This window comes from Ambystoma mexicanum, chromosome 9 (assembly GCF_040938575.1).
Source record: "Ambystoma mexicanum isolate Mex_15411 chromosome 9, UKY_AmexF1_1, whole genome shotgun sequence".
Taxonomy (NCBI): Eukaryota; Metazoa; Chordata; class Amphibia; order Caudata; family Ambystomatidae; genus Ambystoma; species Ambystoma mexicanum.
The window spans coordinates 948,928,659-948,944,284 of record NC_090931.1 but is presented as its reverse complement, the minus strand read 5'-3'; positions in this window follow the sequence as shown (position 1 = coordinate 948,944,284).

The window sequence follows — 15,626 nt, the reverse complement described above, 5'->3', positions numbered from 1 at the left end:
CACCTCCTCGCTCTTGTTGCTCCGCCTCCTCTGGTAGCAGCAACTGTAAGCAGACTGCCTCCAAGGTTTGTGCTGGGTAACTGGGCACACAAACACACACTGCTTGCACACCACTTTATACTCTAATACCGAACACACCTCAGTCAGAAGGCTTGCACAGAAAACCCAACCTAAGGACACGACATACACGATAGGCACTGCATCCCTTATCCAACATATTGAGACCTCACCCACCCCTAAAACAACCTTCTCCTGACCAAACCCACCAAAACACTTAACTCCCACCTAGTTACACAGTGCTAAGGCACACTCACTACCGAGATTTCCGCAGCCAAGAGCACTCATCCCACAACCGCCGCTAACCCTCGCCTCCTCCATGCAGCTCATAACACTCCCTTCGCATGCCCTTGACATAAGTGGCCTCATCACATCACAGAAACTAGACTTCCTACCAATCTCAGAAACATTGCTCGATCCAGCCTCGGGCCCCGCTCTCTCTCTTGCCCACCCAGATGGATTTACCATACTAAGTATTTGAAACTGCGCTTTGGGATCTTGCCAGAGATTGCTCTTAAGAAAAGGTGGAGACTAGAGTACCCTAACTTATGTCCAGCTTGCTCCAAAGCTCAGGAGACAGTTGCACACTTTATGTTTTATGTTCACACTATGCAGATATTTGCCAGGTAAATTTAAACCGTGCCTGAAAAATTATGAAGCAAGCACCCTATTGGGAGTTTAATTATTAAGAAAGATGTTATATTTGCAGTTGTAAGCTTCCTTTCCTTATGCAAGCCAGGTGACGCAGACTTGCTATATAAATCTGAAAACAGATGACACTATAGTTTAAAAATAAATCCACTAAATCAGAAGAAATTATTGTAGTTTAGATGGAATAATGTTAACTAATTCTGGAATTGCCCACATTTTGTATTTCATGGTGTCAAGATTCATATCAGAAAAGCGATTAATTGATGGAATTCGGATTGATAGCAAATTAATTTGTGAAATTATTTGCATTTATTATATATCACTCTGACACTAAAAAGTAAAAAAAATACATAAAATCTATTAAAACAACAGACATCATAAAAATAGGAGAGAAATAAAATGAAACAGATAAGAAACATAACGATGCATAACATTAACCTAACATTTAGGTCCAATAGTTTAGTATATCATCTGTTTAGAGTACATCAAATAAAATTAGAGATCGCACACTTTCATTAAATCTCGGATTCCTTGTTCGGTCACTTTGTCTATTTCTGAGAAGATTTCTATTAGCATTTTAACCAATGCTAACAATAATGACAGTTGAGAACTTGTCATAAATCTGTGCCAGAAATCATCGGTGAGAACTGCCGATGTTGAATGAATAAACCGCTCAAAGCTGTGCACTCTTTGATCAAGAAAAGCAGGACATAACACTACCAAATGAAACAATGTCTCAGTAGAGTCAGATCCACACATCTTACAGGTATGTAATTCCAGCACAACTCCTAATTTAAGCCCTACGACTTCCAACATAGGGAGGCAGTTTAACCAATCACGATGTTTTGAACATGGAAATGTTGCCAGGTACGATCTTAGCTGGTTTGATGGTAAGTACAAAAAAGGTACAAAAAATCCTTTCCCACATACAGGTTTAATTGTGCGAGATCAGACACGTCCGTACCCATGTCCCATTTTTTTTATTTTGTTCTTAGGGACGATTTCAGATTATGTTCCATTTAGATCTAACATAGTGGGAAAATAGTCACATCTTTTCTTCAGCTTTTCCAAGGAAGGATTTGTATCTTGCGTCATTAGGGCTTTAAGATAGAACCCAAGTGAATGTGAACCTGCCTGATCTAAGCCACCCACCAGGGGTAAACGTACTAACATACTGGAAAACCAAGATACAAGACACAACTCCAAACTGATAATGCTTATTGGAACAGAATCTGGGAGACTGAAGACCTGTTTCAAGATTTTTCCTTCAAGTGCGTCAAAGAACTTCCTGTCTTTGATGTTCATCAATTCACATTCATACAGCACAATTGGGGAAGCTTTGAATCTATAGAGTTCAATCAATGTAACAAGGGAGTACAAACACAGTTTACGTTTTGTTACTTTTAACACTGAAATGCAGGTTGAGATTTTTGCTTCGAATTGAGCTACTTGTTCACGCTGATTTTTAACTGCTATCTCGAACCCAAAGTAGCAAATAGAGTCAACTCGTTGCATTGTAACATTATTCAACTTCCAGGAGTACTCTTTTCTCTTTCTTCTGCTTGTGCTGATCATAAAACAAGATTTATCTGTGTTAATTTCTAGAGAATTTGCTTTGAAGTCGTTTTCAACTCTCAGAAGTTGCCGTTGGCGGCCTGCTGGGGTTTAATCCATTTGCAAGATGTTATCTGCAAATGTGATACACCTCAGCTTCAGCCCTACCCATGTTGGTACAAAACCTCCCCATTCCTCACTACTGTGCCACAGATCTGATGAAAACAGGTTAAATAAAGTGGGGCGAACACACACCACTGTTGACTTTTTTCAACGTCATCTCCATAGACAAGTCTCCAGGTGTGTTTAGCCTAACTCTTGTGACATTATTAGATTACAACAACTGCATCATACTCAGAAGAGATGGGTCTATACCCCACTCTGAGAACTTCACCCATAACGTAGCGATGTCAATGTTATCAAATGCAGATGACAAATCAATCACTGCAACATATAATGTACGCCCCGAATACAATCCTGCATCAGAAAGACAGGCCTTCAAGGCAAGACCACTTTGTTTTGTGCCCACACCCTTTCTGTTGCCCGTCTGTAGCAGGCTTGTTCTGTGAGTTTTGTCTGCCGAGGTCATTAGTTCCTTAAGCACTATATTTGCAAACACGTCTGACGATGTATCCAGTAATGAGATTGGTCAATACCTGGATGGTTCAGTGCTGTTCTCTTTTTTTTAAATTGGGACAAGAATTGAATCAGCCCACGAGGAAGGGCGGATATTCTTTTGGGTTAAATGAGTAAATAGATGGAACAGAATGTCTGCCCAAAGAACCAGATAATCTTTAAAGATACTGTTCATTAGTCAGGGCCGCTGGCCCTCAAATTCTTTAATTTACTAATCACAATATCAATGTCTGTTCGATAAAAGACAATCGATTGAGAAGGTGTGGTTGATTGAGGTATATTCACTGGATCTATACCATCCTTGTTTACATCATATTCATTTGAGAAAAACTCAAACCACGCCCCTTCACTCACCCCTGTAGCTTAGGTGACTACTTGTGATTTGTTTTTATTGTTAAGAATCTACCAAATAGCTTGTGGATGTCTTTGCAAAATCTTGTGTGGGAGCTTCTGGTTGTTGCCAATGTATTTTTGTGTGCTATGTAGTTTGCACCAATTTCTATATTGTTGTTTTAAGATTTGTTTGTTGTCTGCCTTCTCTGCCCAGGTCAGATATCTATGTTTGAGCAGAATCCTAATTTCTTTACACATTATGCGTTTTCGTTTCTGAATCTCCCTGTCATTTTTTTCCTATTGGGGTGGAGAGGGGATGTAATTTGTTAGGTGGTCTGTTTACTATCAGTTTCTTCAGTCTGGTTATTCATTTGGGAAGGTTTTCGCGGAGAGATTGCTTGCATTTCTCTCCACTACTCAATGTATTCCACCATTCCAAAAGCATTGAATTTGCTTCTTTTGGATTATGACAGTATTGGGCTACCCTGTTTAGAGACCACTAATGATTTATTTGACCGTGGCTCACTGGCTACCTGAAGCCCCTCTATCGCCAGAGATATTTGCAACTTTGCATGATCACTCACTTTAGTTTTAATGATTTCCAGCTAACCTATTTGCTGAAGCTTGACATTTTTAACAAAGAAATAGTCGATGACAGAGGCAGCGAAAACATTAGACCACGTTGGTGTATCTTTAATGAGACCTCCATTTAGCAAGTTTGTTTGAGCAAAAGCCCACCCTGAGAGAAATCTAGACCAAATCCTCGCCTTCTGTACAATTTTGGTAGTTGGTACAATTCTCCTATCCCCATCTAAATCCTCCCAATCCAAGTCTGCAACTAACCATTGACAGTTGAAATCTCCCGCTATAACAATGCAACCTTGCAGGTTCTCAGTTAACCAGGAAACGAAAATATCGTCCACTTCATTCATGACCACCTCATGCATGTTGTTCAGATGATTGAGGTAGATATTGATCACGAGGGCCATGGGACGCACAGGATTTCCCGTGTATCCATGGTCACCGTGACCAGTATCGCTTCAGACTTAGTGATGATTTCAGTTAGCACTCTACACATCTATTTAGACTGCACTGTAACAATTCTAGAAATCCAAATGGTGACCATTAGCGAAATGGCTGAACCAAGACAGGCCTCATTTGCCTTTACCTGAAGTTGTGGTTTTCAGCTTTACGGTCAGCAATCGGCAGGCTGTGAAATTGGTGGCGTTCCCAAACCTGCTCATGGCTTGGCAAGCATCAACCCCATAACCAGGTCGGACCAAATAAAATGTGATCTTCTCATTTAAACGATTTCCCCTGGTATTTGTCCAATGACAATAACATACTTCATTTATAATATGTTTTTATACACATTAAAATATTTTTTGGGGGGCATAAGTGTCTTGCGGCCAATTTCTTGGGATTGTGAGTCTTTAATAATCGGGTGCATTAGTAAACTGAAGGGCGTCCTAGTATATTGCACCCTGAAGAAATATGGGGGTTTCTCAAGGCACACTAATTAAAAGAGAAAGGTTTGTCATGAACTTAAGAGAAGAAGGGTAAAGGTATGGAAAAGTAAACATCTTAATTTTGCTTTGTCGACATGTGTGGATGAAGGGGTCTAATTTATGTTTAAAAAAATACATTATCACCTCAGTCTCTTCCTACTCACAGGGCCTGATTGACAAAGCATGGGAGTTTCCCATTCAAAAGCACTTTGCGAATCCGGCCCACAGCATTCACTAAGTAAAGGAGAAGCCAGTACCCGGTAACGAGCAAAACCTACTTGGCCGTTTAAGTTATTATTTTAAACCTTGCCCCTGCCTGGGTGTTAAAGATCTCACCTAACACTCGGGTTTGGCCTCATCCTCAATTTCTGAGGGCTGAGAAAAGAATTAGATAAACTTGCTTTTATGAAGATGTCTTGGTAATTCATCAGTACCCGTTGCTTCTACAGCTGAGGACGGAGCTCAAGGGCTCTTCCCTAACATCTACGTCCACACACCCTCCACTCCCCACCCTACCTGAGACTAGCTGATCTGATCCCCATTGTTTCTTCCCCTGGTTGCTTGTAGATCCATTGCTGACAAATTGCCTGCCCTGCTGTTAGATCCCCAGTGCATTGTTTCTTTGGTTCCCTAACCATTTTCTTCAATTTACGATTGTAAAATGCTCTGTTGCTTCCTTAGGCTATGTCGGCGCTCAATAAATACACTAATAATTATTATTATTATATGTAGGAATAGTTAAGTATAGCAACACGAATGTAAACATGGTTGATTTTAACCACTAGCAGCACATTCACAGAGGTTTTGAAATGTGCACAGGAATGTGTATTCCAGTTTAAGGGGAACACGTGCCGATGTATGTGAAGCGCTTCATTTGTTTATACTTTTCACTTGTACAAAAGGAACGCTTGTTTATTTGTTTGTTTGTTTATTTTATTTGTGTAGCGCCCCTGACCCAGAGGTATCTGGGCGCTAATGAGTAAGAAGACGGTTACAGGTTACAGTTCAAACAAATAGTACACGTAACACATAGTACACATATGAATGCAGTTATAACAAATCTTGAGCAAAGAGTAGATACCTGCATACATGGCCGGGTAGGCATGTATGGATGTTAATCGCCTTCCCATGTTCAGTTTGTGAACCGTAGCAATATTCTTTCTTTAAGTTTTGCAAAACCTTTAAGAATTGACCCCATGATCTCTACACTTTTTCGTTGGCCCACATGGATTCCACTCCTGTGCTGCCTTAAATATGAGCACTGAGAATGCCCCTGCTCAGAAAGTGAGTTGCAACGTGTAATAATATTATAATACATTAGAATGATACATTTAAAAGCTGTTTGGTGCTATGGAAAAACACCAGGCTGCCTGCTGGATTATGTCACAAACCCGTCATCCAAACTCCCACCATACATAATCGACGTGTTGGGGTAGCATACACACTTTGTAAATTAGAGCATGTACATAATATAGTTTTCTAGTACAATTAACGTTGTTAATAATATGCTTCACAAAAAAATCATTATAGAATAAATACCATATGTTTCTTTTTCTTTTTTGCCCTTCACGTTACAAGTAGTTTTTGAATAAATCATTCCAAAACGACATAGATGGCGCCATATTTCCTGATGATGAAACAATCTTAACAGCTGTAGTGCCGTTAATTTTAAACTTGTTTTGATTACTTCAAATCGCGCAGAGAAATGGAACCATAAACCTGCCTCGCGCTCTGCAAAGGAAAAGCAGCATAGAACAACAGTGTCGCAGTAAGCAGCCACAAAAGGCCTTTAAAATAGTCCTCTTTCTACTCGCCTTCATTATGCCTCGCTGGTTTTATGGCGTTATCTGACACAGAATTGGAGAGAGATTTGTAAAACACTATAGCATTTAAGTCATTACATTTTATAGCTAATTTCTAATGTGGATTTGATTTTTTACGAGCAGCAAAAGAATCTAATTTGCATCAGTGACAGTAACTAAAGAAATTTAACACCTGGCGGTGGTGGTACCAGAAATTGAATATGAGCTACTTGAGCGCTAAATATCTCATTCATACTTTCAAGGGGAATTGTTCGTTTATTTATGTTCTAATCTCCTGTTTTGCATTACCCACAAATGTTGATTTATGAGCAGGGAAGCGACGGAAAAAATGCATATGATGTTGTATGGACATACTGCCAGCAGAGTAATGAGTCGGTTGCTGTATGCATTAAAGAAAAAAGCAATCTGGAGCCGTTTTAGCGTTTGCTGTTTCAGTGAAGACACAACCGTGCAATGCACCCACTTCAACACGGTATTTGTGTAGCTGTCTTTGTGATGAGGTTGGGGGTTCCATAAAAAAGCATCAAGGAAATAAAGAGAGGACACTAAAAAAAGAAGAGTGCTGACAGAGATCAGGCCAGCAACACATCATCTAAACACCTTCGTCGTGTTTGCGAAATATGAAGCACAAACCGGGCCAAACCGTAAGAAACAGAGCGGCAGCCAAAGGCGATGTTAAACGGTATAGGAAGTGACACTTTACATAGGCCGCTTACAATTAACACATTGACGCCATTTTGCGGAGCTCCTCGCGGCGATGATGCTCTTGTCAAATGTGTTTAGTGCGCCAAATCTCCCGGAGCCGTCAGCTCCACCGCGAGCTTCTGACAGATTGAAGGCTGGAAGATAGGCTATCATGACAGATGGAAACTGGCACCGTGGCTCGGCTCGCGCCAATCGCAGGGGACCTGCCCCCCTTATCCTGCAGGGCTCAGCTTCGCAACCTTCCCTCCTCCTGATGAGAGCCCGGGCTGGCATTGTTAAATAGCGCATCTGGGTGAGTTAAGACCGCTCTGATGAAAGCATAAGGCGATGCTCTGTGAAGCAAAAGACATCTACTCACACAGCTGCATTTAAGATGGGTCTGGATAGGGGTTAGGACGAGAATGTACCTCGGACAATGTGAATAGAAAACCCCAACCCTGCATTTATGTGCGGTGGGTAAGGAATTTCGGAAATTTACGATATTTAGCTTGCACTATATAATTTTAAACTGGTGAACAAGTCAACAGCAAACAATGTAGACGCTCCTTTCAGCGACCTTCTGTCACGGGTTCAACTCCCCCTAATAGTTCAGCCTTCCATCTGTATAAGGGTGATAAACTGAGTACAATTACGTTTGGAAATAAAAACACTTACAACGAAAGTACTTCCAGATAGAGGAACTTGTCACGAACCACTATATAAAAAGATACCAACTTTTAGAAATATCTTATGCACGCTTATGTTTCATGCACAGATAGGCCTCAGAAAAGCAGACCATAGACTGTGTCTATAGTGCTTGAACATTGCAACACCAATTTAGGTGGAACACTAGTTTTAGTAATATGAATAAATGCCAACAACGCACACTTTGATGGATTGACTATGGTATAGTGGGCTACTCGTTTTATTTTATTCCAAAGGTAAGTATAAAAGTTTACAGATCGGGGACACACCTCCTCTGTTTCAATCATCTTAAGGTGTCTAGGACTTCTCTTTAGATTAGTGGAGGTGATCTGATCAGCTATGCCATTTTCAAAGATGTATCCAGCGGCACCCTTTGCCTCCTTCTCCCTTCTCTTGCAAGTCACCCAACGTTGATTATGTCCATCTTCATCCTGCGCCATAGACGTGTCCAGAGAGTGGCCTGGGGTGGCATGTGCTAACCTCGGAATCCGATTGGCCACCCCATTATCTGAAACTATGATCATTATCTGGTGTGTCTGTGTGTGTGTGGGTGTGCACATGCATGACCGTACTTCATGCCACCCCTGTATAAGTCAATTCCCCACTTGGGCCACCCCAGTCAAAAGAGTCTGGACACTCCACCTCTGTACCAACCTCTGAGGGCACACGTCACCTGTTAGTAGCTCGTTTTATAAATATTGTGTCTATATACCTATGGTATTACTCATGCTCCATCTATCTAATAGCTAGTTCTAGCATACTTCTCTTTCAAAAAGATGATAGGGTTTCCTATATCTGCATACACCCCAAGAGGAAAAAAAAAAAAAAAAGATGATAGGAGCTAATTTTTATGAAATGGCTCAAGTTATCATAGCCACAGTACCATAACCCACCATTTTGTGGGTTATAGTGGGGGAAGAGAAAACCCAGGGACATGTGAAAACAATCCAGGGACAATCCCAGAAGTAGAAAAGGCACGTATGAGGTTAAGAAGGATCACGTGTCTAAACGGGGATAATGGACGTGCCCGAGCAACTCCACTGATGTGGCGAAACAAGCAAAAAAGAGAAGAAAACATCCTTGTCAAGGACAGGGAGGATGGGAAAAGAGGGCAAGCTATCCCTGGCAGCGGCACCTTAAGTCAGGGAGCTGCAGGGGGGGGTGGGGAGGTGCGGGAGGGGGGTGGTGTATCCGCATACGAGCCTTGCAAAGAAGATCCCTGACATGAGGAACCAAAGTCAGATGACATTGACCCCCATGTTAACTCGGCACCAAGAACACCTTGTTTTCATCAACTGCACATTTGTATTTGGGTTTTATGCAGTGCACACCTACCTGGGAAGCAACAGAGCAATGTACATGTCATTAAGGGTAACATCTGAGGTAAAAAAGGGGTGGTACAATATGTCACATGGGAATTTCTGGCCATGGGGGTGGGTTGTGACGTGAACATACAAGGAGCCTGGGTAGCACCTAGGTATTGACTAAAGAGCAAGGTTGTGAGTTTCTTCCTGAACAGCAAGAGTGCTGGTGTGGTCCAGATTGTCACTCAGCTGTTGGCCTAGTAGGTAGAAGCATAGCAAGAGAGGACCTACTTCCTATTTTTTCCTTGTTTCATCTCAAGTCTAATGATCGACTGGCTCCTGGAGGAAAGTGACCCACCTGAGCTATAGAGTTTGGCAGTTCTGTAGGCAGGTGAGCAAACAATTGTTGCCTTGGATTTGATGACAGCAGTCTTAAAGAGTATTCTAGCCAGGAGCTAGTGCACCTCCCTTAGAATAGGTTATGATACAGCAGGTTGGGCGACTGTAAGTGGGCCCATGTGTGTCGTGCTGCAATGCCACTGAGGAGGGTGCGCCCTCCTTTGATGTGTGAGATTACCAGTTGTTGGGTGAAAAGAAGGGTTTTGTCTTCTGTAGGAGGGTTGGCTGGTACCAAAAGCAGACAAAGTGTATGTACATTGATTAGGATAAGGCATATTTTGCTTTTCAAACCTTTATGGCTCCTAGGACACCAGTTGTTCTAGAACTTCAAGAATGAGGTGCAACTGCCTGGTGGGCAGCTCAGGGGTCAAGCATTCATCTTTCAGATGGGGTAAGCCTGTGTTTCCCAAGGCCATCTCCGCTCTTCCACCTTCCAAGACCAATACACTGAGTACCATAACATTGGGTGCTAATAGCTATTATTACAGCCCTTAGAAACAGGAGGCATCCAACATGAAGCGCTATGCTATTGAAACACGTGATATTATTTGTATGCATTGCCTTGAAAGCCTCAGAAACAAAATATGCATTCGCCAACTAAAAGTTATCATCCTTTCAGGATTACACACTGTCTGTTTTCATGAGATGAACACCCAAACTGCACGTAACCCCTTCCAATGCTAGGTGCATGGACATCTGTGCTCTCAGATCCTGTACACAAATGACATGTCGTTTTCACCCCAGTGCTGTCAAGCCATTTGATGCCTGGTCTGCTCTTTATAAACCTGAAACAATAAATAAATTAATAGGACGTCAGAGTGTGTTATAGTTCCCATTCCTTCTTCGTGTATTTGGAATAGATGGAGGGCACATTGTTCTGCCATCTCTGTCCGGAATGGCATTCTTCCCGCTCATGTCGGAAGCAGGCCCTCCTGCAAGCAGGCGAGGTATGATAATCAGCTCATTGGCCAGTGAAGTTGTTTTCCCAGAGGCTCTTTTGTGTGCAAAATCCTCACAGTCAATTGACATGTGGACATCGTAAAGCTGATGAAATGCAATTGTAATGAACATGAGGGGGAGGCATCTGTAACAGCCTAAATGAAGGACCCTTCCCTCTTGACATGCTAATTCCGAAAATCTGCTCTCAGCTTGTACTCCCCCTGGACTGCAAATGGAGGCGAATCTCCATGAATGCATATTCAAGCCGTGTATTAGCCTCCGTTGCAGGTCGGAGCTGCAGCCGGGACGGACCCATTCTAATTTCCAGACAGATTATACTGCATCAAACGTAGTAATGATCTGACAGTTCATTTGTGAGGAGAGTCCCGCAGTCAAGGTTTAATGCATGGACAGGCGCAGGTGTGGAGCCAACTCCGCGAAAAACAAGCCAAACACTGCTGTCAAATTATCCGAGTTAGAACGCCTGATGCATGAAGGAAGGTGAAGTGCATTGCGGAAATGAATGCATTCATATTTTAATCATCCCGAGGCAGCAGTTCGTTAGATGCACCCTAGTTATGGTAGATGACATATAACCTGCCCAAATTCACATTTACCCAGCACACCCTTAGAACTTGCACTACATGCTAAAGTCAGAGAGGGGATGGATGTTGTAATGCCAATAATTGAAACAATGGTCGTATTACGCGGCGCATGCAGTCATATGTTCCCTTAACTGCCTGCCGGTGGCAGATCCACTTTCACACGGCAAGGAATGGCGACCACAGGCAGCCATCTCTTGGATAGGGATTGTTTTCCGGAACACAAAAAAACATCTTCCACCAACATAAATATTGTCAGGTTGAACGTTCAATGGCTTTCTGGACTCAATACATTATGGCTTATTGCCAGGCACAATGCTGCTCTATCCGAGGAATTACGGGGTAAGACTGACTGCGTGCGCAATTGCACTCTTACTCTGCTAATATTGTGAGAGAAGACATCCTTCATTACCATCAACCTTCTGATCAGTAAACAGCAACTTTTCCTCTCGAACCCAGCTGATTTAAAATGGCCGCCGTTATTTTATCTGTTGCCAAGCAAACACCTTTGCCAAGCCGTGTGATCTGATTGGTGCAACGTTATACTTTTTCGGCCAGCACCACCGGAAGGTGAAAGTCGGCCCTCCTTCAGAAGGCCCCCTACAAAAGGCCAGAGCCGTCTGTGCCTGTCCGGGAAATAGGAGCTGTGGGCCACTCACTCTGCCCCATTGCCTCGAGCCCGACTCTAGTGCCTGACTTCAATAATTTCAATCTATTGTAAGTATCCCCCCTGTATTTTGCCAGTCATAGCCACTTACTTGCAACATCATCTAGCCTCACCCCTAAAGGTTTTCCTTGCATCCCTCATTGCAGTAGTGTAACACCACTACCCTTTTACATCCCACCTCTCCTTTTACCTACAACTGCACCTCAATACCCGCAGTAACACTTGGTTATAATATAACCCAAAGCCTTCAGAGCATGGCACCCCCTAATGGGCTATAATTACTGCTCCTCATCCAATGACTCTTCCGCAGACTATGACTTCAGCCCTACTGAACAACAGCCAAACGTGGCTCTGCTAATCACTTGGCTACTCGTCTTCACAACCAGAGCTTCAGTTCTGAAAATCACTTTTTTTTTTCATAACAACATTTTATTAAGGTATACAATTCAACATGACATCAATGACAATATGACGACATTTAATTATGATATCTCAGTGGTTCCAGAGCCAGGGATAGAGATGAGTCAATTAGTGTTTGTATTAGCTTCCTTGTCCGCCACCATATCCCATCTTGGTGGACCTATAGGTGGTTGTAGGCAGAGCATTTCTGCATGAGATCTATGTAATAGTCAATCGAGGGGGCTACTTTGCAGCCATCCAGTTATTGTTGGCCTCCTAGATAGTGCTGGGAATCTCGCTGCATAATCCATGAAGGGATCCCAAATGTTCATAGTCTTATTGAAAGTATTGGTTCGGATAGCAGTCACCTTTTCTGCCACCGCGATATCCCAGCATTTGGCCCACCATAATGCTACTGAGGGACCATCGTCGTTTTTCTACAGCCGGGCCATGGCGATTTTTGCTGCAAGGAGTAAGTGTGTGCATAAGCGTGGAATGTGCCTGGGGATTGGAAGAGCCCCCCCCCCCCTGTTTCCCCTAAGAGAATAATTCTGGGGTCCCAGGGTATGGTGATTCCCGTGATATCCTCAATGTGTTTGGTCACTTCCCTCCAATATGTCTCCGCCCTTGGACAAGCCCAAACCATGTGAAATAGGGTACCAGGGGTGGAGCAGCCTCGCCAGCAGCGATCAGAAAGATTTGGATTCGCTCTATTGATCTGTACTGGAGTAACGTAATATCTATAGCAGAGCTTGTAACCTCCCTCCCTATTTGTGATACATTGCGACCTTTTGTGCAGTCTGGCCCAAATTTTAGCCCATTCCTCAAATTCTATTTCCCGGCCCAAGTCCTTCTCCCACTCAATCATGTATCTTTCTTTTCCCGTGGGGTCAGCCCTATCTAGGAGGTGGTACAGAGCCGAGATTTTACCTCTTTTTGTTTGGGTTGTGAGGGAGAGCTCCAGCGCCGTCAGCTCTCTGGAACATTTCTCCCAAACCGCTCTATGAGACAGCCAATACCGTATTTGGGTGTAGCGAAATTTCTCACCCTCATTTACCCTGAACTTCTCTTTGCATCTTTCAAATGTGATGGAGGAACCCTCCTCCAGAAAGTCACCCATCCTAAGTAGACCACCCTCCCGCCACGACTGAAAACCATTAGTATCACAGCCCGGAGAAAACTCCGGATTGTTCAAGACAGGGGTTAGTGGGCCCAATGTGCCCTTTATACCCTATTTCCGCGCTGCCGCCTTCCAACTTCGGACAACTGTTATCGTGGCCGAAAGGGGGCCTTTATTCACTTGCGCATTCATTTCTGGCAGATGTGGCAGGTCCGCGGGGTTACCCGAATACCAGCTCCCCTCGATCTGCGTCCTCTTTGGCTTGTCCTCATCTTGCACCCAGGAGAAAACGTGTGATAGCTGGGCTGCTAGTGTATACCTGGCTATATCTGGCACTCCTAGCCCCCCCAGGTTCTTGTCTCGCCACATTATTTGCTTACCAATACGAGGCTCCCCCCCCATACAAAGCTCTGTAATTTCTTTTGCATATCCACCAGTACTGGGCCCGGAATGCGGGTCAGTATTGCTGTGCAAAAGTATAGCCACCTGGGAATTATATTCATTTTTATGGCTGTGATTCGCCCGAACCAGGAGACTTCCCTAGAGGACCATGCCTTTAGGTCTTTCTTAAGAGTTGTAATAAGTTGCAGGTAGTTTGCAGCATATAGATGGCCCGGGTCTCTAGTGATCCATACCCCCAGGTATTCAATCGCGTCTTTCACCCATGGGATCGGCATTAATTGGCTGAGGGCGGCTCTGTCTTGTTTAGAGATATTGATCGCCAGGGCTGATGATTTGTCTAGGTTAATTTTGAACCCTGACAATGCCCCAAATTCGTTAATTTCCTTCCATAAACATTCAAGGGAGGAGGTCAAATCTGATGCTGTTATTAATACATCATCAGCGTAGATAGCTATTTTATATTCCCTACTTCCGATCTTAATCCCCCTTATCTTATCATTCTGCCTTGTTTTGGCTGCAAAGGGTTCCATTGATAGAGCGAATACCAGAGGAGAGAGTGGGCACCCCTGTCTAGCACCCCTTGTGATTTGTATTGCTTCGGATCTACCATTAACTCTCAGCCTTGTAATGGGGGTTTGGTAGTTGGCCATCACCCATGTGATGAAATTTGGGCTGAATCCAAAATGTTCCAGGATTGCACGTAGGTACCCCCAGTCCATCAGATCAAACGCTTTATGAGCATCTAATGATATCACAGCAACCCCGTCCCCAGATCTGTGGACATGTTCGATAATGTCTATCGTTCTCCGAATATTGTCGTGAGTCCCTCTCCCTGGTATGAACCCCATCTGGTCACTGTCGATCAGGCCTGGTAAAACCGCTCTCAACCTGCCCGCTAATATTTTGGCGAAAATCTTATCGTCATTGTTCATAAGCGTAATCGGGCGGTAAGAAGAGGCCAACTCTGGAGGCTTCCCTGGCTTGTGCAGCAGGACAGTCACTGATTCCGCCATGGTTCCGGTGACTGAGCCAGATGACAGAAAAGAGTTGAACAATACCATCAGCTGAAGAACCAGAAGCCTGGAATATTTCTTGTAAAAGGATACGGATAAGCCATCGGAGCCAGGAGCCGTGGATTTCAATGATTTAATGGCTTCCGTTATTTCCTCTGTCGAGATGGGCAGTTCGAGGTGCTCCAGCTGCTTCGAGTGTTGTTTAGGTAAGGACTGGAAGTACAGCAGTAAATTGTCTAATACTGTTGGTGATCCCTTCATGATATCTGCGTGGTATCTTGATAATTCATTGATTTTCTCTGTATCGGTGTAGAGGGCTTTCCCGTCGGCCCCAGTTAGTGTGAGGATATTGTTCCTGCTTCTGATTTTCCGCAGTTTCTGCACTAGTATTTTGTTCGCTTTATTAATAAAACTGTCTTGTGAATGCTAAGGATTTAGCTGTACGATCGGCGCAGTGCATTTCCAAAGCAGTTTTTGCCTTTCTGAGCTCTCTCTCGATTTTTCTGGAATATCACTTTTTCAGATTTTTTTCCAGTTGGTTCACGTTCTCTTCCAGCTTGGATGCAGCGATGTTCGAGACCCTTCGCTGCTCAGTTCCTGCACTAATCAGAGCGCCCCTGACGACTGCCTTCATAGCATCCCAGATGATATTAATAGGCAAAGACTCAGTTGTGTTTTCTTTAAAGTAGTTAACAATTGTGTTCTCGACCTCCATCTTGATGCATTCGTCCAGTAACAGAGCGTCGTTCATTCTCCAGTGTTTTTGGACCAGGCGTTTTTGCCCCGATATAGCTAGTTTTGCAGTTACCGGGGCATGGTCCGAAATCATG